The sequence below is a fragment of the Vipera berus genome (assembly GCF_964194415.1).
Source record: "Vipera berus genome assembly, chromosome: 2".
Taxonomy (NCBI): Eukaryota; Metazoa; Chordata; class Lepidosauria; order Squamata; family Viperidae; genus Vipera; species Vipera berus.
This window is the reverse complement of record NC_138203.1, coordinates 136,854,632-136,876,426: the sequence shown is the minus strand read 5'-3', so window position 1 is coordinate 136,876,426 and position 21,795 is coordinate 136,854,632. Positions and strand designations below refer to the sequence as shown.

Below are 21,795 nucleotides of genomic sequence, written 5' to 3'. Positions count from 1 at the left end.
CACAGGATTGTGATGAGGACAAAAAGATTACTCAGAAGGAAGGCACCACCGTGCAATTCAAAAATAGAAATATGGGTCAGAGTTGTATTGTCTTTGTTACCCCCAAAATCTAGAAACTTTACTTTTAAGATAAGAAGAATCAACCTTCTTGAGCAAATTTATTAAACATTCATTGCTCTGCAAAGAATTGCCAAAAGACAAAAAGTCCAAGCTAGCATTTTTGAAATAGAAATCAAAGCTCCGCTTTCCAAAATATGTCTCTGTTCCTTCTACCACAGATCTTGAAGTTCTGTTTTTGACTCTTAAAAAATGCAATGAAGAAACAATGCACAGATTTTAAGGGGACAACAAACTTCTCCAGAAGGAAAATTACAGTTGATAAGGAACTTCAGGCTGGCATCACAATACACTAGTTTTTTTCTTTTTTGGCTTTCACTTAGCAAGTTATTTAAAGCCAACCAAATATGGCTTAGTCAACAAACTATGGCCAAGCAAATTATGATTTAGAACAGCACTCAGATCTAATCAATGTATCTTGATTGCTTCCAGATTTTTTTCTCACACAAGAGGCACAGAATGCTCCACACTCCTAGTGATATAAAATGCCCTTTTAATATCACTACTGGAAGAGTTTGAGCAGTCCAGCATCCTTGTTAAATGTTTCAGATTTTTTTGCTCCTCGGGATTCCCAGACTGCATTGTGGATCTCATAAGGCTCATTTCATGCATAAAAGCAGAATTCCAGGGCAAAGGTAATTCCAGCATGTAGGTTCATAAGAGTAAAAAAAAAACAAAAAACAGGTTACAAAACGAAGGAGAAATCTGGAGGGAAGAGGAACAGAGCAAAATCAAGCAATAATTACTAATCATAAATGTCTCAAATTTCATTAATAGTAGAATACAGATCTCTTAAAAAGGTTTTTCTTTGGGTTTGTAGCTCGGTTGTAGGAGGAGCATGAAGGTTTCCAAACATTTCGCTAGCAGGCTAGGTAGCATCTTCAGCGGCATTTAGGGAATGTCTGTGTCAGGTTTTTTTTCCCCAGGTGGACCAAAGAAATGGTTTTCCTTCTGCCTCCATGAACTCGGATTAAATTGAAAAGTGTCCAGGGTTACAAAGCAAGGGGGAAGAGACAGGCGAGAACGTGTGGATCATGACACTGTGACCCAACTCTTCATACTTGCATGCAACACTACAATGCAGGTACAAAAGGACAAAGCTTCACTTGGATGTCATAATGCATGTTTTGACACTTTGGTGACATCATAGTTTGCAAAAGACACTTAGATGCGGAGAACAATTTCAGATAGGGAAAAAAATATGAGGATTCAACGTCTCCTAGTTATACTGCCCCAATAACAAAGCCCTTGCACCATTAGCAGATGTTTTAAGGTGGTACAAAGTTAGCAGAATCTATTTTAACTTCTGCCCGGTGTTTTGAGCAAAATAAACCTCTTGCAAGGGGGCAACCCACACTTTGTACCTCCATGCCTATTTGTGTAGGTCTGCTCATTCTCAAAATACATCCAACTTCCTCCCTCGCTAATAGAAATTCTGCTTTTTGAAGATTTTGTTTTGTCAAACCAGATTCTGTTTTGTTAGTTACACAGCCCAAAGACTAGAATGACCATAATTACTATCCAATGAATGCCCCAAATTCAATCACAAATCTTATATATAACATACTAACTGGGTGAGAAAAAGATATCACTACCAAAACACTTTCCCCTGTATTACTTTTACTCTAAATGCACACTTTGTGCTGGTTTAGAAATATTAACTGGGAAAAGGTTATTTTGCATTCTGCCCACTTCAATTGAAAAATATAAATTGATTGTATCATAAAATGCTCATCTGCGAAAGACAAACATCCATAATAAGAGGAATTTTAAAAACTCAATGCCATATTATTTCAACGTACTCTTGGAATCACAGGCCAAAATATTCTGCGAAAGTTCTTCCTCTGTCTGCTTAAAACATGCTACTTCTTTAGAACACAGGTCTTCAAACTTGGCAACTTTAAGACTTGTGGACTTCAACTCCCAGAATTCCTCAGCCAACCCTGACTGGCTGAGGAATTCTGGGAGTTGAAGTCCACAAGTCTTAAAGTTGCCAGGTTTGAAGTCCCCTGCTTTAGAGGTATAAATGCTGACAGGTATTATGGGTATAGGGAATTTATAGTTAGTCCTTGACTTACGACTCCAATGGAGCCTATTACAGCTGTAAGTAGTCATGGTCATAAAGCAAGTCACCTATGTGACCAGCCCGATTTTATGACTTTCATGGCAGACACAAAGTGACCACTAGAATTGTTTAAGTGAACGCTGTAGATCAGTGTCCCCTAACCTTTTGGATAGCAGGGACCGGTTCTGTGGAGAGGTTTTCTGCGGACCAGAGGGGGCGTGCTTTCATGTGCTACTGGTGTCCCGTGAATGGGGCTTCTCTTGTTTGCACGGCCCAGTTTCTGGCTACGGACTGGTGCCAGTCCACGGACCAGTGATTGGGGACTCCTGATGTAGACGTTAAGGAAATCAATTGTTCGCTATGAGTTGGTTTTGCTAAAAACTGGAAGAAAACGCCAGTTTTGGGCAAAAGAAAATGGTTGTGTGACAATGAGACACTGCCAACGGACATAAATGAAGGCTGGGTTGCCAAATGTTTGATACGCAGCCATGTGACTGTGTGTTTGTGTGTGTGTAAACATCAGAACTGAGTCATAAGTATCTCCTGTAAGGTCCATTTTAAACTGAGCAGTTGCTGAGCGACCTTAAGTGAAAGACTACCTATATCCTGCCTCCTTTCCACATGCACACTCCCCATACCATGGTACTTTTTCCAAGCTCTTCTGGAATTATAATTCTTACACGGGCAATACAATAAGGAAGGAGCAGGAAAGTACTATTTTTGGATTCCTGGCCCTACAAAGTTTAAAAGAAAGAAAAAAGGCTACAGGAAAGTTAGCCCTGTCAATTTTGCACCGTCAAAATCAGTTGTGGTTCAGCCACATCTAGTGGTCAAGGCACCAGGCTAGAAACAAGGAGGCTGCGAGTTAAAGTCCTACCTTAGCCATGAAAGTCAGCTGGGTGACTTTGGGCCAGTCATTCTCTCTCAGCCTAACCCATCTCACAGGGTTGTTGCTGTTGCTCTTGTGGGGAAAATAAGAGGAGAAAGGTATGTTGGATATGCTTGCCACTTTGAGTTATTTGTAACTATAATGAAGGCAGGATAGAAATAAATAAACAAATAGTTGTACCTAAAATGTTCTACTTCCCACATCTACAACTTGAAGGCATATGAGGGGAAAAGTAATAGCAAAGAGGAACTCTAAAATTACTTTTCCCAAGAGCCCTTTCTATACTGTACTATTACCTTATCTTCACCACACTCTGCAGTCTCCTGCCACTTACGCTCTCCTTGTATGTGAGGCCAAATGTTATAATCCTGCAGATACTTTTAAGATGCAAGCACGTGCTTTCTCCATTTGTTGCATTATTTCAGCTGGCTGCCTCATCTCCACTGTTTTGTCCTTTAACCAAGAACAGCCACCATCTTCTATCTTTCTAGCCACCTGTCTTATTAACTGGTTAACAATTAACCAGTGGAAGGGCTTTTGCCTTCACAAGTTGTGGGTGCTCCATCACTGGAGGCTTTTAAGAAGAGACTGGCCAGCTACTTGTCTGGAATAGTATAGCACAAGGGTAGGCAACCTTGGCTCTTTTATGACTCATGGACTTCAACTCCCAGAATTCCTGAGCCAGCCATGCTGAGGGGAAAGGGAGTTTCCAAGCTGAGCCATGCTGGCTCAGGAATTCTGGGAGTTGAAGTCCAAGAGTCATAAAAGAGCCAAGGTTGCCTACCCCTGGTATAGCATCTCCTGCATGAGCACAGGGGGTTGGACTAAAACAGGGGGGTCAAACTGCTGGCCCATGGGCTGGACGCGGTATGAGGAAACTGCGCCCACCCCATTGCCGGCAATGGGGAAAAAGCTCTGATACGTCACACGACGTCACAAGTTTGACATGTCTGGACTAGAAGATCTCCAAGATCCCTTCCAATTCTGTTATTATTTTATTATTTCCTGGTCAGGTGAGAAGGATTAAGAAGGCAGTCCTTCCTTCTCTTTGGTATTCTGCAAACATCATAACAGGAAACAAAAATCATGGTAAATGTGCTGATAGGTAATGAACCCATGTACCTGAATCAACCTAGGCTAGAATGTAACCACTCTTTGCTGAACAAGCCATAATAGCCTGGTTCACAGAAATAAAAAATTAAAATAGTAGGACTGCGCAGTATTAAGCCAAACAAACCGCGTTACGACATATCCTTATTTGTGATCAGACCGCTGACTACTTTATGCTACACTGGAAACAAAGAAATGGAAACAAGAAATTCTGGCCAGTGGAACCACCCCTTGCCAGTTCCATTGAAGGCTGGCTGAAGGGTTAGCAGAAGACAGAGAGAACTTGAAAAACTGGGGGTGGGTGGGGGGGCGAACATAAATTATGTTTAATGATGAGCAGTCTGTATAACCTCAGACATGCACTTTGGCATTAGTGAGCCAGTGTGGTGTAGTAACTAAGGTGCTGGCCTAGAAACCAGGAGACTGTGACTTCTAGTCCCTAGGCATGAAATCCAGCTGGGTGATCATCTTCTAATAAATTTGAACAGTGGGTACACTTTTGAGAAGGAGTATGTGCTCACCATTTTAATCTTTTTTTAAAGCCCAATAAGCCAACATTTACTCTTAGCAATTGCCCTTCAAATAAAAAAAAAGTCACCTAAATCAGGGGTATCAAACTGCTGGCCCACAGGCTGGTTGCATCATACAGAGGCCATGCCCACCCCAGCTCCGGCAATGCAAGAAAAAAAAAAGGTCACGATACGACATGTCACATGACAAGTTGACACCTGTGGCCTAAATGAATAACTCTGAAAGCATGACAACTCTGAAGTTTATCTGAATGCTACAAGTTTGAAAGGAGACATTCATTAAAACCTTTTTGAAAACTGTGGATTTACACACACAAAACAGCTTCCTATTCCATCTTCATTATATAAAATTATCTTGGCAAAGCCACAGGAGGAAATTCCATGGTGTCTTCATTATATTCTTGGTTCACACTTTATTATCATACAACTGCACAAAGCAATTTTCCATGTAGATACACAAGACCACAAGAGATGGCCTGAAGAATAGTCTTGGGAGATCTACAAAATTCAGTGTTCTCCTCCTATAGACTATTAATTCCCTTGTCTCTTATCTGGCTTATGTTAGCAAAGACAAAGGCCAAAATGGTTGAAGGAGCCAAAGACAATCTGACTCCCTCTGCAAATGTACCATTTATTCTACAGACAAGTTCATTCCTGCATGTCATCACATGACAAGATGCAGGTGTGAATGGGTTGGTGCTGCAAGAAGAGTCTTCTCCTTAACATACAGATGGCAATTTTTAGTGGGGTCGGTTCACATGTTCAGCTGCCTATCACTAAAGCAAAGGAAATCAAGCATGTGCAGAGGAATCCTCCTGATCTGAGCATGGGGGAAAACTCATGAAAGGTCCATTTTTCTGCTTGTGCTCAAATGCTGAACTACAATTCCCAGCTAGCTAAGTCAGTGCATACAAATAATAAACAATACCCAAGTGTAATTCAACAACCTCCGGAAGGCAACAAGTTCCTCTTCCTGATTGGTTTGACACCTCACATTAAACCCTAATGTGGTATAATAATAATAATAAAAAGTTGGAAGGGACCTTGGAGGTCATCTAGTCCAACCCCCTGCTCAGGCAGGAAACCCTATACCATTTCAGGCAGGTCCTTTAGCAGGTCCTTTAGCCGGTCCAGTGTGTGAAGTCAGATTTGCTAACTACCCAGCACTTCGTGCAATGTATGAAGCCAACCACTGCCAGGGTTTCAGGTGGAAATCTTTTGGTGTGGTGGATTGTTGGTAGACCACCACCACCAACTTCATAAGCTACAAGATGGCCCAAAGAAGTCAACAGCTTCTAGTAAGTGTTTTTCATCTTGTTCAGCCACTGTTCTCCCCAAAACTGTCTAATCCTTTTAACCCTCCTCTATATCCTATCCTGGTTTGCAACCAGACATCAAGCAATGACTGTGCATGGCACAAAGCTCATACTAAGTTCCCTCTTTGTGAGGTTTTCTAGATTTATGTTCCGGCTTTCTTTCAGAAGCTTGAGGCAGCATACAAAGCACTCCCTCCTAATTTTCTTCACAACTGTGTGTAAGTTAGGTTGAGCTGAGAAGAAGCAGGCAGCCCAAAAGCACCCAGTTGCTTCTGTGGCTGATCCTGGATTTCCAACACCCCATGCCATCACCATTGTTTTATCAACGAGAATACCCAAAATCACTTTATACTGGGCCAGATGGCTTACCTAGTTCAGTTTTGCCAATACCAGGGGCAAGGGGCCACTATTGCTCTTGCACAAATGCTGAACTACAATTCCCAGCTAGCCAAGTCAGTGCATACAAATAATAGGGTTGATGCCTTACATTAAACCCTAACATGGTTTGTTTTGGCTGGTCCAGTGCGTGAAGTCAGATTTGCCAACTACCACTGCCAGGGTGGAAGTCTTTTGATATGGTGGATTGAACCGGAAACCTTGTGTTGAGCCCTATTCCCGAGCAACCTCCACTCCTTTGTCTGTTGTGTGAAGCATACCGCATTCAGAGTAAACCATCCAACCGCCTCAGCATAAGATTTAGTTGAAACTCAAGTAGGAAAGTCTGCATGTATAAAATCTCCCTCTAGGAAGGGAGGTTAGGTTTCCTCCATGTACAACTGCCATGATGCAGGCAGCAGAGCCAGAGGCTGCTCAGGAACTAATTACAAAATGGCGTTTATATTTTAAAGGCCTCTTCCTTGCTGGAAGACAATCTGGAGCGTTTTCAAACTGCTCGACTGTGTTTCGATTCCTGAACAAATAGCGGCAGACCCAGGGAGCCCTGCTGTTGCCAAAATTGTGACAATGGAAGAAACAGGAAAATTGCACAAGTTGTTGTTATTCCAGGTTTTTTTTTTATGACAACTCTGCTCTCAAAAAAGAAAACTGAAAAAGGGAGGAGAAAGACGTTTAGCAGACATTTTAAATGGATCCAGATTTGGTGCTCAAAATAACGGATGTTAAAAAAAAATAACTTTTTTAAAAAAAATCCTATTTTATTTCTGAGCATAGGTTTCATTCATTTTGGAATTTGGGAGAAATGAAAATAACTTTGCAGTAGTGACAGGAAGTAGAAACAAAAAATCCACCCAGAATACCTCAGCAGAGGACAGGTAAGACCTGATGGAAAATGGAGTTCCATCATTCTTTTCAGGCAAATATTTTTGCAGATTTCCACAGCTACCTTTGAAAGCGTTCTCTTCTCTCTGTGCCTGCATGTGTATTATCTATAATTAATTGCCTTAGATACTGTGTTGCTATTATGTTTTTGTAATGTAGATACACATTCTTTAAAAATACAGGGAAAGACAATATGCTTTATGTCTCTATGCAGTCAACAACAGACAGGAAGGGGGGGGGGAAGGAAAATAAAAGTTATTCTAGTTTCTCTGTTTCTGTCATATGGATGGCTGACATCTGGCCAAACTGTTGATTGCTCCCCATCTGTCACAATGTTTATCAGGCATCCTGTGGGACTAATAGTCACATCCAGCCAGGACCCCATCTTATGTCCAAAATAGATGGGGCACTAAGCAGTACAAACTAGATCACTGGTAGGCAACCTTGGCTTTGTGTTCTAAGATGGCGGCGCCTGGAATGGCTGCGGCTGCATTGGCTGTTGAAGGCAAATAGTTTTGGGAGGGATAGTAAGGGCTATAGGCCACATGATCAGGAAGATTTTAATGTGTTTGAGCAACATGGTGGAACTAAGGTAACATATGGCATACGACATACGACCGACAATCTTTGCTGGCATGGTGAGCTTCTAGTTGTTTTGGAACTGTTGGTGAGACCGTTAAAAGTCGTTGGCGCTGTTTGAATTTGTTCTACCAGCAGCAAGATCCGACTGCTGGCCCAGTGATGGATTCTACTGCAAATCAGGGCTGTTTCCAGAGGAGAGGACCTGGAGCTTATGGAGCGAAGGAACTGGATGAGGCTGTCAGCAGGCCCAGAGGAAGAGAGAGAGGCTTTTGGAGAAGTTGGTGGTGGCGGCAGTAGCGTGCTCCAGGGGAGAAAAGAAGCAAGGCCTCTTTAAGGAAAGGGTGGAAGAGTCAGGATCAGAAAAAGGAAAGAAGGCGAGGTTGTCAGAATACCAGCGAATTTGAGGGCTAATCCACATGGAGCCCCATTTCCATCTGTCCTGTTTGCCATCGTTCACTCCCTAGAGACTAAAATGGACAATGTGAAATTTGAGCGGGCCCCAAACAAGGAGTATCGGAGGTGGTGACCCTTTGAGACCTGTATGCAATGGAATTTCATTTTGATGTATGCCGATTGGTGTACATTCAAAGTGACAAAGTTATCATCATCATCATTTTATGACTCGTGGACTTCAACTCCCAGAATTCCTGAGCCAGTATGGCTCAGCATGGAAACCTCTCCCTTTCTCCTCAGCATGGCTGGCTCAGGAATTCGTCCATGAGTCATAAAAGAGCCAAGGTTGCCTACCCCTGGCCTAGATATAACAACCCCTTTCTCTTCTATCTTCTGGGGAGGAGAGGAAGCAAAAGTTTAGTGCTGAAGAGGCAGGCGTCATGCTTTATGTGGAATTGTGGACACTGTTCAAATACAGAAGTATCAAAAATCTACTTATTACAGAGGTTGTCCATCCCAGTCAGAATCACAGTGCACTGGATCCCTGCACTGGAAGGCAGATACCATAAAGAAGGGCACAGTTTAGAACAGGATGGTTCAAAGGAGTACCATGAACTGTCCATCAAAAAGTGTCCCATGACCGCCATATGTTGATATTGATATTCAGAGCTAACCTATCCAAGAGAGCTTTACATGGCTGCTGAGCTACATCAAGGCTGGATCGTAGTTGATTCCAATGGTCAACCCACTTCTACAATGCCAGTGCTATGAAGGAATTCATCCTCAGCTCACCCAAGGGGCACGTTTGGCTGCCTCAAAATAGTGGAAGCCCAAGATGGTGACTTCATGGCAGTAATAAGGAAATAGGTTGTGGCTTCTTTTTCTTAACTTCTCTTTTTAGCTTAAAGCCCTAGAATTCCTGGTAGTTTCTCATTCTAGTAGTAACCAGGTTTAATTCTGCTTGACTGTTTAAAGAATAGTATGCTGACACCTAGGTGGCCACTGCACCTCTAGTGTAACAAAAATCACATGCAGTTGATCTTATATACACCCTTTACCCAGAAGAAAATCTCTATTCTGGGCTACCATTAATGTGTAAATATTTTCCCTTAGGCTTAGTGTATGTAGTTCAAGTAGTATCTATCTATATTGATTGTACTGTTTTCCAACTCTCCAGTTCAATATTCTTCACATTCAATATTCTATAGTGTGCCATTCTGACTATATGAAACATGGTAAGTCCATCTGCTTCCATACCTTTTCACAGCCTTTGAAAACAGCCAGTCCTTGTTTAGCAACTGCCTCGTTTAGTAACCATTTTCAGTTATGGTGGTGGAAAAGAAACTTTACCACCAATCCCCATGTTTCACAGGTCTGTAAAGCAAAGGAAAACTGAAAACTAATCATAAGCACAGTCATGGTTTCACTTGGTGGCCACTTTGCTTAATGACAGAGCTGCTGGTCCTAACTGGTCAATAAATGAGAATTATCTGCACACAACACTGAAGGCTAAGGCTTCTGGGGAAGAAATGGCTTTTAGGTAGCATAGCTGATGACAATGGCAGAATGAAATTAGTGAGTAGACCAGTTCTTTGATCATTCCTGTCTAGACAAGGAGAGGACTTGAGACTGCCAACTAGTTGGCAATGGGTTTGCTTAATGACTATGGTGTTTACTTAACAACCACTGCAAAATAAATAAATAAACTGGGTCAGTCATGCGATGATCAGCTTAAAAACTGGCATGACTTATGATTGTAATTCTAGGCTCGATTACGATCACAAGTTGAGGGCTATCTGTACAAGATTTCCCTCTTCCCATTTTTCCCCACTGCAACAACACTGGGAGGTGGGCTGGGCTTATAGAAGACAACCAGCCCGAAGTCGTCCAATGAACTTCTGTAGCTGACCGTAGTGTCAAACCTGCATCTCCTGACTTCTGCCCCACAATGCACTGGGTCTCTACCTCATTAGATCCCCTGAGAGAAGGTGACCAATAACAGGTGGCACTGCACACCCTATCAAATTTCATTGCTAATAAGAGTCTTTGGCATTAACTCACATAAAGAAGCAGCTACTGCAACAACTTTTCTTACCCCTCTAATTTTCAGTCAGTTGACACTGGATTTCTGTTTAGATGTTTTATTTCATATGCTTGATTTCCTCTCTCCAACAGCATATATTCAGACCTAATTAAATACCCAAGTGATGACATTTTCAATTATTTGGATCCATACATGGAGTCTGGCTTCAGATTGCCATTCAGACATCTATAGATTTCACCAGTTCATCAGCTCTTTCCACTGGCAGAATTTCTTTCTTTCTTTCTCACTCCTTCCCTCCTTTCCTTCCTTCCCTCTCTCCCTCTCCCCCCCCCCTCTGCTTGTGTAAGATGCAGATGTATATTTTTTAAAGCAGACATACTAAAACCTACTTACCCAAAGAAGCCATATAATTTGTTCAGGGACAACTTGCAACATTAATCACAAATAGCATCACTGTGATGGCAATTCAGCATGCTGGAGGCCACTAACACTGCACTTGAAATTGTCACCCTTCAACTATGTTTATGAGCTTTCGCCTATCTAGTGGCCTCCAGAAATGTTCAACCAACAACTAATATCCTTAACATGCACACGGGAGTTGAAGTCCAATACATCAGAAATGCACAGGATGAGAAGCATTGGTTATGTTGAAATAACTGGGGTGACCAAGTCTAGTGTCATCTTAAATCCAGGTACACATAAAATTTAATTACAACTGGCAAACATCTGCAATTATTGAGAAAAAAAGACTTAAAGGAAACAATAGCTTTGTTTTCAGATATGGCTTAAGATTGAACAGCAAATAATATGCCGCAGTCTATTACCAGATATGTCAGATTTAGATATTCAAATAAATTTCAATTAAGTGAAATGAATTCCACCTAATCTTGATGTGTGAACTAATCCAAGAGCTCTTCAGATATCTGGGTAAATAGAAACATGCAGATATCCACATTTTCATTTAAGAAGCTCAGGTCTTCTGCACTGCACCTTGACAAATAGAAGGCCGAGAAACCTACTCAATCCCAACACTTTAAGAAATAATAAACCATCACTACAGATTACAAGTCCCTGACTTACAACTGTTCATTTAGTGACCAAAGTTTCAACAGCACTGGAAAAAGTGACTTATAACACTTTCCCCACTTATTACCTTTGCCATATCCCCAGAGTCATGTGATTAAAATTTGGATACTTAGGAACTGGCATGTATTTATGACAATTGCAGTGTTCTAAGGTTGTGTGATTATCTTTTGCAATCGTTTGACATGACCGTGTTACTAGCTTAACAACAGTGGTGATTCACTTAATAAGAGGTGAATAAGTGGCAAGAAAAGTTGTAAAATGGGGCAAAATTCACTTAACAACTCTTGTTTAGCTATGAAAATTTTGGGCTCAATTGTGGTTGTAAGTCAAGAAATACCTGTAATACAATATATTTCGAGATTGTCCTTCTGTAGAAAATTGAGAAAGGTTTACCATAAAAATAAGAATACAAGCATTTCTCAGTCCTCGTCTGGCATTTTAAGCCTCACACAATTTTGGCCCTTGGTCCTCAAGAATCAGGGATTCATATCCATATGTTGCTAAAAGCGAGTGGCTTCAAAGACTCTTTGAAGAGAGAGCAACACACACACACAGGATTTAATGCAATATAAATGAATTAAAGATCCAAAATCACTCACTTAAAACAAACCATCCCTTCTTCAGGCAAATTGCAGCCTTAATATTAGAGTACATTGCTGCAAAATATTAATGAGGGACACACCTGAAACTGGTACATTGACAAACACAGCAGCTGTGTTACCAACAGGGATGGTAGAAGTTAATATACAGGTTCCAAAGTGATGCCAGACCAGCCTGACATCCAGATGTGAGCAATTACAACTCTCATATCCCAAGCCAGTAGGCCTGAAAGTGCGGAGGTTGTCATCTCCAGCCTCTGAAAGACATCAGCCTGGGGAAGGGTTGGTCTAGGTCAGGGGTAGGCAACCTCGGCTCTTTTATGACTCGTGGACTTCAACTCCCAGAATTCCTGAGCCAGCTGGCTCAGTAATTCTGGGAGTGGAAGTCCACGAGTCATAAAAGAGCCGAGGTTGCCTACCCCTGGTCTAGGTTGAACAGCAAACAAACTCAAACCGACTTGGACCCTTTGATCTGTGCTGTTGAAAGGGCTGCTGTCCCATTTTCCAGCACAATCAAATTTTCTCTTCTTATTATCCTGCTTTCTGACAGATAAAATGTTAATGTCTTTAGAGGAATGTTCCACTGAAGTATCCAAGCTATGTCAGGGGAAACCGTACTTGTCTTTTGTCCAGAGGAAGGAAAATTGCTATTAGGCTTAATAATATTACTATCAACACCCAGGAACGTAAGGTGTGCTGCATCTCAGTTACTAGAAATCCAAGTTATTTTTTATTTTATTTTATTTTATTTTATTTTATTTTAATTCCATTTATATCCCGCCCTTCTCCGAAGACTCAGGGCGGCTTACAAGCTTAGCAGTAACCTTCATTCTATGTATATGCCTGCTTATTAGGGCTTTCACACACACACCCCCAAGCGGCATTATTACAAAGTCAGCTTATTGCCCCCAACAATCTGGGTCCTCATTTTACCTACCTCGGAAGGATGGAAGGCTGAGTCAACCTTGAGCCTGGTGGGACGTGAACCTGCAATAATTGCAGGCAGCTGGTGTTAAAGGAGGCATTAGCCCACTGCTCCACCAAGTTATGATTTCACACTGCAAGCATCAATTGCAAAACAGCTCCAGTTCAACTTAAGCTTCTGCTTCTCTAGAAGTGAAAAATTGTCTGAAAAAGTTATCTGCCGTATGCTCTTTATTATTGAAAAATGCAACTAATTGTAAAATAACTATGTAGAACTTTATGCACACAGCAGTACTGTAATGTTTTTGTTACTGTGTATTGGGGAAAAATCCAAAAACATATAAATCATTAACTTGGAAAGAATGTTAATTGTTTAAAAGGGGGTGGGGGTGGGGGGGGCATTCTTTCTGAAATCAGTACATGATGTTTCACACAATAAAGGAAACGGGGAAGGAAAGAAAGTGACATAAAAAAGGTAAGGAGACGAAAACACTCCATACATTTCCTTTGGGGCAAGCCAAATTATATTCGAACTGATTTTTCTTCTGCAGATTATGTTTAAAAGTGCAGCAGACGGCAGCAGTGTCCATCTTGTCTGGAACCCCCAAACATATAGCAGAGTTGGATCAATTGATACTTGGATGAGAGACCACCAGAGAATTCTAGGTTGTAGGCTAGACTAAGAAGTTGGGGGGGGGGGGGGAGAGAGAAACAAAAGCCTTAAAGGCACAATGGCCAACCACTTCTGTACAGTTGCCACAAAAAAATGCCAGTAGACACTGAGCTCAGTTTTAAGGAGAATTTTCCTTTTGAAGAAAATACAAGTTAATTCCAGAGACAAAATGGAATTCCAAGAGCCTTAATCAGGCTTGAATTGTGAGTAACCAGAATTGGGACTAATGTAAACATGTGACTGTCCCTAGGCTCTCCCTTCAGGTTTCCTTTGCTTTGCAAATCTGCAAAGGTCATAAATGCAAATATTTGTCCTGAAGTTACTTTTTCATTAATATAACTGTGAATGGTTGCTGTCTGGGGCACTTATTAAATGAGAATTACCTATATAATTGAACTGAGATCCAGCAGCAAGGGTGTTGTATTGCTTTCTTAAGACAAATCTAGAGGGTTGGGGACACTGAAAACTCTATTTACAGGTCTGGAGATCAAAGGCCAATCTTGATAGAGCTCAAACTTCCAATAGAAGAAAAACTCCATCTACTTGAAATTAGCCCTTATATCCGAAAACGTTCAGGTATAAGAACACACCTCATATGGACTTGTAGACTTGAAATTCAAGTCACAGGGCTGATGTAAACAGCAGCCATCTCAGACTTAATCTTGAGCAAATATGCTATTTGACCCAAGTTACAAAGACTTGACTGCAATAGACAAGTTTGACTTTCTATATCTCCATAGAACAGGAGACCTCATGGATTCTGTGGATCTGAAGGTGAAGATCAAGAAATCAGGGATTCTCTGGTATATGTTCTGCTTGCCCACAGCTAAACTTTCCCCTATTGCCAGCATAGCCTTCCAAGACAACTTGGTGAAAATACATATTATTGTTTCCTTCTGAAAGTAAATTGTGACCTTTCTGTTCTCAAGAGTTAGCACTTACGTCGTTCTCCAGTTCACCTTCCTACCATGGAGAATTTTTGCATACATGTTATTGTTATCCACATGTTCCTAATGTATTAACTGGAAGGTCTGTTTTTAAGTAAGGTATCTTTGGTAACAAAATCTATTTTTTCCAGAAGGTTTTAAAGCCAGCTTCAGTGGCCTTTCTGAAAGCTGTTTTGCCAAGAAAGCAATCCACCATCAAACTTGGTCAGATTTATTCTTTGCCTCCACACACATGGCTACAACCAAACTCGGCAACTAATCCACTGTTAAGGTTCCTTCCTTCCTTCCCCGGAAAAAATATATGGGAGGGATTTGATGAGTAAAATTGATTTGTTTTAATATTAGCATTTTTTTACCTTTTTTCCTTTAATCCACCTTTCAATTTTTTCCCCACCTAGGTCCCCAATCCCTGGACTATGGCCCGTTAGCAACCGGGTCATGCAAGAGAGTGAAGCTTCATCTGCACACGTGCAGGATCTAGGTAGCACATGAAGCCATGCCCCTCTCCATGGAACCGGTCCCTGGTGCCCAAAAAGTAGGAGGGGGGCGCTCATGTAGGGAATCTACCCTATTTAGGATGGCACAATCACCTTATTTTTTAAAAAAACCAAAAGTAAGGTAATTGGCTTAAGTCTTGAATAGGATTGCTGCAGCTACATCTGCTTTTGACATCCTTTCGTATTTTTGCATAGACTGTCATAGCGAAGGAGACAAGCTTTGGTCAGAATAATAGGAAAGTCAGCATTAATATATAATTTCAGCCAGAGGCATCACTCCAGACACATCTAACCTAATTGTTCTCCAAATCTGTTTTCTATCAGACTTCTATAGCAACCTAGAACAGGAAGGGTTCGTCCAAAAAATGAGTTTCTTAAAGTTCTGACTACTAAAATCAGGAAGAATGTTATATAGTAACATCACAGTCTACTTTCATATAAGGCAAATTAAAATGGCAGGTTTCTGGTGAAAGCCTGCACATGTTCAATGTAAAAGTGAGGAAGCTTGGCTCTTTTACGTAAATGGGGGAAGTCTTTCCCTAGCGATTGCTTTGGAAATGGCTTCTAGTCTTCTCATCAATCTGAGAAATCAGCTCTCAAGATCCCATATCTTCCACATCCTGAATGCTAACTATGGTTAAATTCATCAGATGTGCACCAGGCTGAAAAAGGCTCTCAAAGTATGAAGCTAAATGGGGAAATACGCAGGCACTATTCCACCTAATTGTCAGGCACTTGTTAAACTTGTTTAGGGCGTTCCTTGCACCAAATGCAAAATTTGAACCCCCATCTTCCCTCTAGAGAGCTACAGAAACCTCTCTCACACCACTAGTATTTTATTCTTGTATAGCACAGGTTAGAAGCAGGCTAACCTAGGTGAAATGCATAATGTGCAGATTTCACAATCACTTAGCATTTCATTAGTTATGTAATATTACATTTAATAATAAAATCTCTTTTGAGACAGCCATTTTCCCCCAGATTTTTCTATTTAGTCTATAGTCAGGGGATTTCTTGGTTGTCTTCCATCCAAATATGAGGAATGTGCAAAATCTATTGTTCTAGGGAACACCAGACTGTTCCATTTCCTTTATAGATCATACTAGTCCAGATGGAACACACATGAATCACAATGAATTATTGGGTTCTGGAAAACTGTGGAACACCCCAGAATGGCTGGATCAGCGTGGCCAATAAGAGAAATAGGAACATTACAGAATCCCTCACAGTACCACCTTTATACACAGTTGCCAAATACTAATCCTGCTCAGATTTTTGTGATTTGTGAAGTTACATGTTGCCACCTTATTGGGCATGCTATATATGTCAAATGGTTTTAAATATGGTGAATGAGCATTGTGTTGCTAATCACTGTCATATTTCTTACATCAAAACTCAAAGCCATCTGACCCTTTTTTTAAGTTGTACTAATACAACGGTAGTTGAAACAGGAAGTGATACTGCAAACAAAAACAGCCATTATCAAAATAGTATTTAATGTAACACATGACAATATGGAATATAATTCTAAGGAGAGAAGGGTAACTCAGCTTAGGGATAAAATACCATGTTAATCAGATGGAAATTGAAAGCTAATTTTTCTGCAGTTTTAGGGGACTGTGCCCTAAAATATTTTATACTCGATGAAGAAAACGTATTCAGGCTCCTTTGGAACTAGGAGGGAAAAATCAACACCAAGAAAAGCATGGCGTGCTTGCTGCCTGCTCTCACTGGAAATCTACAATACAGGCATCAGGTGTAACACATTAGCCTCTACAGGTGTTTCTCAACCTCAGGAATTTTAAGCTTGCTTAAACTACCAGAATTCTCCAGCCAGCATGCTCTATTCACAGTGTTTTTCAACCACTGTTCCGCGGCACACTAGTGTGCCGTGGGAAAAATTGAAAAAACACTGACCTAGGAGACAGCGGTGAGAGGAGGAGGAGGAGGAGGAGCAACAGCCGCGGGCAGAGCGGCGCTGCAAGACTCTCTGGCGGGGAGCGCTGGGCACCGGAGCCTTGGCTAAGCTGATGGCCCTACTTCGCTGGAAGCAAAAGCCCGGGAAAAGAAGTGGGCTCGACCTCTCTAGGCACCAGGGCTCCACGGCAGCATAGCTCCGCCCCCTTCTCTGGCTTCGGAGGGTCTCTTGCTGAAGAGAGAAGCTGGGGAGAGGCGACCGGCTCGCTTATCGGAAGAGGACGGACGGGCGGCCAGCCCGGCTCGCCTGAGCTGTTGCGTGGTTGGTTGCCTGCAACGTTCGAAAAAGCTCTTCTTCCCCAGCACGCGCCGCTTACTCCTTACTCCCCGCGCGGCTGAGGATGCGAGACTCCCGCCTGGTCGGCTGCCTGGTTGCTCACCGCGACCCCTCGCCCCAGCCCGAAATAGAGGAATCTGACCGCTTCGCTCTTGGAGGCTTCGCTTGCGTCTGAAAAATTATATGGCTGATATTTTTTTTTAACCTGTCCTTTTGATACGTTGCATAATAAAATGTCCTTTGGACCAAAGCAATTAAAAACCTTTGGGGTTTCCCCCCCCTCTGGAGTGAAGTGCTTTTGATGGTAAAGGTGAGAAAGAAAGAAAAAAGGAAGGGAAAAAAGGGGGAAGGGGAAAAGGGAGGGAGAAAGAAAAAAAAGAATAGAAAAGAGAGAGAGAGAGAGGAAGGAAGGAAGGAAGGAAAAAAAGCAGGAAGAAAAATTAAAAAGAAATGCAAGTAGCTTCCAGTTTCCACAAGTAGAAAGCAAGAAATTGAGAGAGGGAGGGAAAGAAAGTGGGAGAGAGAAAGGAAGGAAGGAAGATAAAGAAAGAAAAGAGAGGGAGGGAAGAGAGGGAAGGAAGAAGAGAAGAGAAAAAAGAAAATACAGAAAGATAAATTAAAAAGAAATGCAAGCTTTCCTTTTCCTTCACAGCAAAAACAAACAAAAGCCCCAAAATAAAATAAAATAAAATAGAGGCTAATAATAATAATAATAAGTTGGAAGGGACCTTGGAGGTCATCTAGTCCAACCCCTTGAGAACACAGGCCATCCTCGACTTACGACCGTTCGTGTAGCGACCGTGGGGAGGTCCAATGGTGCGGAAAACGGTGGAGTGCCTCGTGATTTTTTTCATGAAACAAGTGTGCCTTTGCCCAAAAAAGGTTGAAAAACACTGCTCTATCACATGGCTATTTTCAGTTGGAAATCAAAAAGCATCAGACAAAACACACTAAACTGAGTATTTTAACTGCTTTATCCAACGGCTTTCTTGGAAAAAAAATAAACAGGCCCTTTATGGGAGAAATTTCAGGGCTAGAAATTGGAGTATGAAGTTGTTCTTACACGAAGGAAGGGGTATCATTTCTGGCCAACTCCAAAGAAAGCTACAGAGATGCACCCCTAAAGTCTTTGTGGAGAATTTCTCATTTTATAGGTGATCTTCCTCCACTTGCTACCCTTCATATGTATTCCTTGGCCCCACATTCACTGTTACTTCATTCTAGTCATTTTTCCCATTCCAGGTTATATGGAGAAAAAAAATGTAACCAAGGGATTCCAAGCTCCCAAAATCTGCTGTGGGCATTACAGTAGTTCCATGGGCCTCTTCTCTCTCTCTCTCTCTCTCTCTCTCTCTCTCTCTCTCTCTCTCTCTCTCTCTCGTGTGTGTGTAATGAAAAAACAAATGTGACATCATAAGGCAAATACCACGACTTACCTACTTGCATGAGACATCAAGACGCAAGTGTGTTGTGGCAGCAACTAGCAATGATATCATAAATACATAGGTCAGAATTTGGTGTTATTATGCTTGTTGTGCATCCTGCTGAACAGCTGAATCCAGAATGAGCGTACCCAGCAACCTTGTGAGAAGATTTGAAAACAAAGTTCTGCAAATAAGAGCCCCTTATCCGTTTGTGCGTGCCTAGTTAGTTTCTATGCATGGAGATGCCAGTTGCTCCTGGGTGAAGTCCATACAACTGTATCAAGCCAGCTTCACTTTGCAGGTACCCTAAGTGGGAAGCAACATTGAAAGAAACTCTGACTTTGCTGCAGCCAGTATATAAACCTTGCAAAGAGCTGAAAAGAAAAGAGAAAAATCAACAAGAAAACACTGCAAAAACAGATCAGAAAATCCATCAGAGAACTGTGTGTACATCTTCCAGACTGAAGGATCCTTGGAACTTCAATTCCATTTAAGATTCACTCTGTCCCAAGTATACTTCCTAATGGCTCTCTCAGAAGATCATTGAAAGTAAAATCCTGTAATTTCCATTTTACATTAAGACTGGGGAGCTTTGTTGATAACGGTAGCAAGATTATTGAATGCACAAAGATGAAAAGATTTGGCAATACCCACAATGGAGCAATGGTTAGTGAAGATGATAAAACTTACTGAGGCGACCAAGCTGACTTATTTGATTAGAGAAAACAATATCTACGTTTATTGATGACTGCAAACCCCTTATGTGTTTTTTGTGTAAAATGGAAAAAATGAACTTATGGTTTATGGTTTTCGTGATTAGGCAGGATAAATTATAGAAAGAAGAAATGGATGGTGTAATTTTAGAGAAGTAAATTCATAATTATAACTGCTGTAAAGAAAATAAGAAACTACTTCTCTGCATCTTTTTCTTTTCCATTTTTTACTTTTTCTTCATTTCTTGCCCTTTTAGCTTTGTCTTTGATTTCTTTCTTTTTCTTCATGATTCTTTATTATTTTATACCTTTGTTTTTAAACTTTTAATAAAATTATTTGGGAGGAGGAGGAGGAGGAGGAGAAGGAGAAGGAGAATAAGAATTAGAAGAAGAAACAACGACAACTGGAGATATTTGTTTGTAGGCAGACAAAATATCTACTCTGCAGCTAAACAATGAGCCTAATAAAACAGTAACAATGTCCAATCACAACCAAGAAGACAAAACAAAGCAACCTTAATAAAGATCCATAGCAGCTTGCCTGAAAAAGCTTCACAAATTTCCTTCTTGCTGCCAATTCCCTTTTCTTCAGCGGAATGGGGTGAGGGATGATGGAAAATGCAAGGCTGCATATTTTTATATTTTTAAACTTTGTTTCCTGTGTCCTAAATCACAGCTTGCTGTCTTTTAGGGGAAAAGTGTCCCCCAGATCATCATCAACAACAGCAAGAACCATTTTAAGGTCTGCAGGAAGAGATTAGGCATATACGGTATATGCTAGGCACAGCCTATACCGGCTGTCACAATCTGGCATCATTTAGCTATGTTGAACTACAACTGTCATCATCCTATCCAGTACTGCCAATGGGCAGACTTGCTGGAGACTATATAAGTTATCTGTACTAGTTCCTGAAAGAGCACAATCAACAAACACCAGTATAGGGTCTACTAAAAGAAGAAATTTTCGAAGAGTACATTCTAGAGAAACTATTCCTGCAATCCTGTTCTCTCAATATGTAAGACAATCCATCTCAATAATCAGCTCTGAAGATAAAGACTTATCTTCTCTTACTGTTATCAAACCCTTGTAGGACACAAGGACAAATTACTTAAAGGCCAATTGTTAAGGTCCCACTGCCACATTGCCCGATCTCCACTTAAATGGCCCACTGCCTTAAGCAAAATCAAATGAACTAAGAAAAAGAGCACCTCGGTTACCCAACCACAAAAGAGATTAGCAGCCCCACCTCACAAGAAAATTGTGACATATTATGGAGGCTACAGCTAATCCCCTCTTTGACAAATATATTTTGGTTTCTTAAGTCGAGATATACAGCAGACAACCGTTGCTCATGTATTCAATCTTTGGGTCCTCATTTTGTACAAGTCCAATTAAATTGGGAAAGCTGTAATTAACTATCATTTTGGAAAGAAGCTATGGTTACTAGCACTGGAGCAAGCCAAATTCTAAACCAGGGGTAGTCAACCTTGGCTCTTTTATGACTCGTGGATTTCAACTCCCAGAATTCCTGAGCCAGCATGAGTCATAAAAGAGGCAAGGCTGCCTACCCGTTCTAAACCATGTTGGTTTCAAAACTGAATCATCATTTCCCAACTTACATGAATCCAGAAATTATGGTTTCTATTTAATTAACTCTCCCTCATCTTTTCTCCAGGAGCAAAAGGAACCATACTTACCGGTAGTAGTTCCTTCTCCAATTACAGTAGCTTTTCAACCTAAAATAACAACTCTATTACAGCAGGTAGCTTGGATTGAGAGAGGATGAATGCATCCATTCGTGGTAGGTTTGTTTGGTTGTTTAATGTCATGTGAACCATTTGATATGTAAAATTTGATGGCCAGGTGACAGACTATCTTGATATCATTATTCCGTTTTTCTCTCTCTCAAAACACTTCACTTGAATTGTTCTGAAGGCAGTTCCCAAGAGTGATTGTTCTGGAATGATATATAGTTGGTAGCATTCTGGACTAGCTCTGATCCTTTCAAGCTCCTAACATCAGATATAATTAAGGAAACCAGATTCACACAAAGTCTCATTAATCAGCTTTATAATGCCAGGAAAGAAAAGGTTAGGTTACAGAATCTTGGAAACTAAGTTAGTATACTTCAGTCCGCATTTATTTGTGAGTACATTAAGGTGATACGATAATTCTAGGAAATGATTACTTCTCTTTTTCAGAAACAACACCCCCCCCCCAATGAATGGACCAATGCCTCACTTAACAGATAAGACTGAAATGTCTCTCTGATCTTTGACCACCACGTTTTGAAACTTCTCACTGTGAGACACTAGATGTCCTGTTACTGGGCCATAGAGTTCTTCACATCCTT

At 41.1% G+C, this 21,795-nt stretch overlaps 1 protein-coding gene and 1 long non-coding RNA gene across 3 annotated transcripts in view; both read right to left on the bottom strand.

Annotated features, from left to right (window-relative positions):
• CTDSP2 (CTD small phosphatase 2) overlaps positions 1-21,795 on the bottom strand; it is a 57,677-nt gene that overhangs the window by 23,061 nt on the left and 12,821 nt on the right. The window lies entirely within an intron of this gene.
• On the bottom strand, positions 8,000-10,979 carry LOC308661945. Its single transcript, XR_014025062.1, has 3 exons — positions 10,376-10,979; positions 9,538-9,654; positions 8,000-8,215 (listed from the first exon to the last, which is right to left on the bottom strand). It is a non-coding gene; the product is annotated as an uncharacterized lncRNA (long non-coding RNA).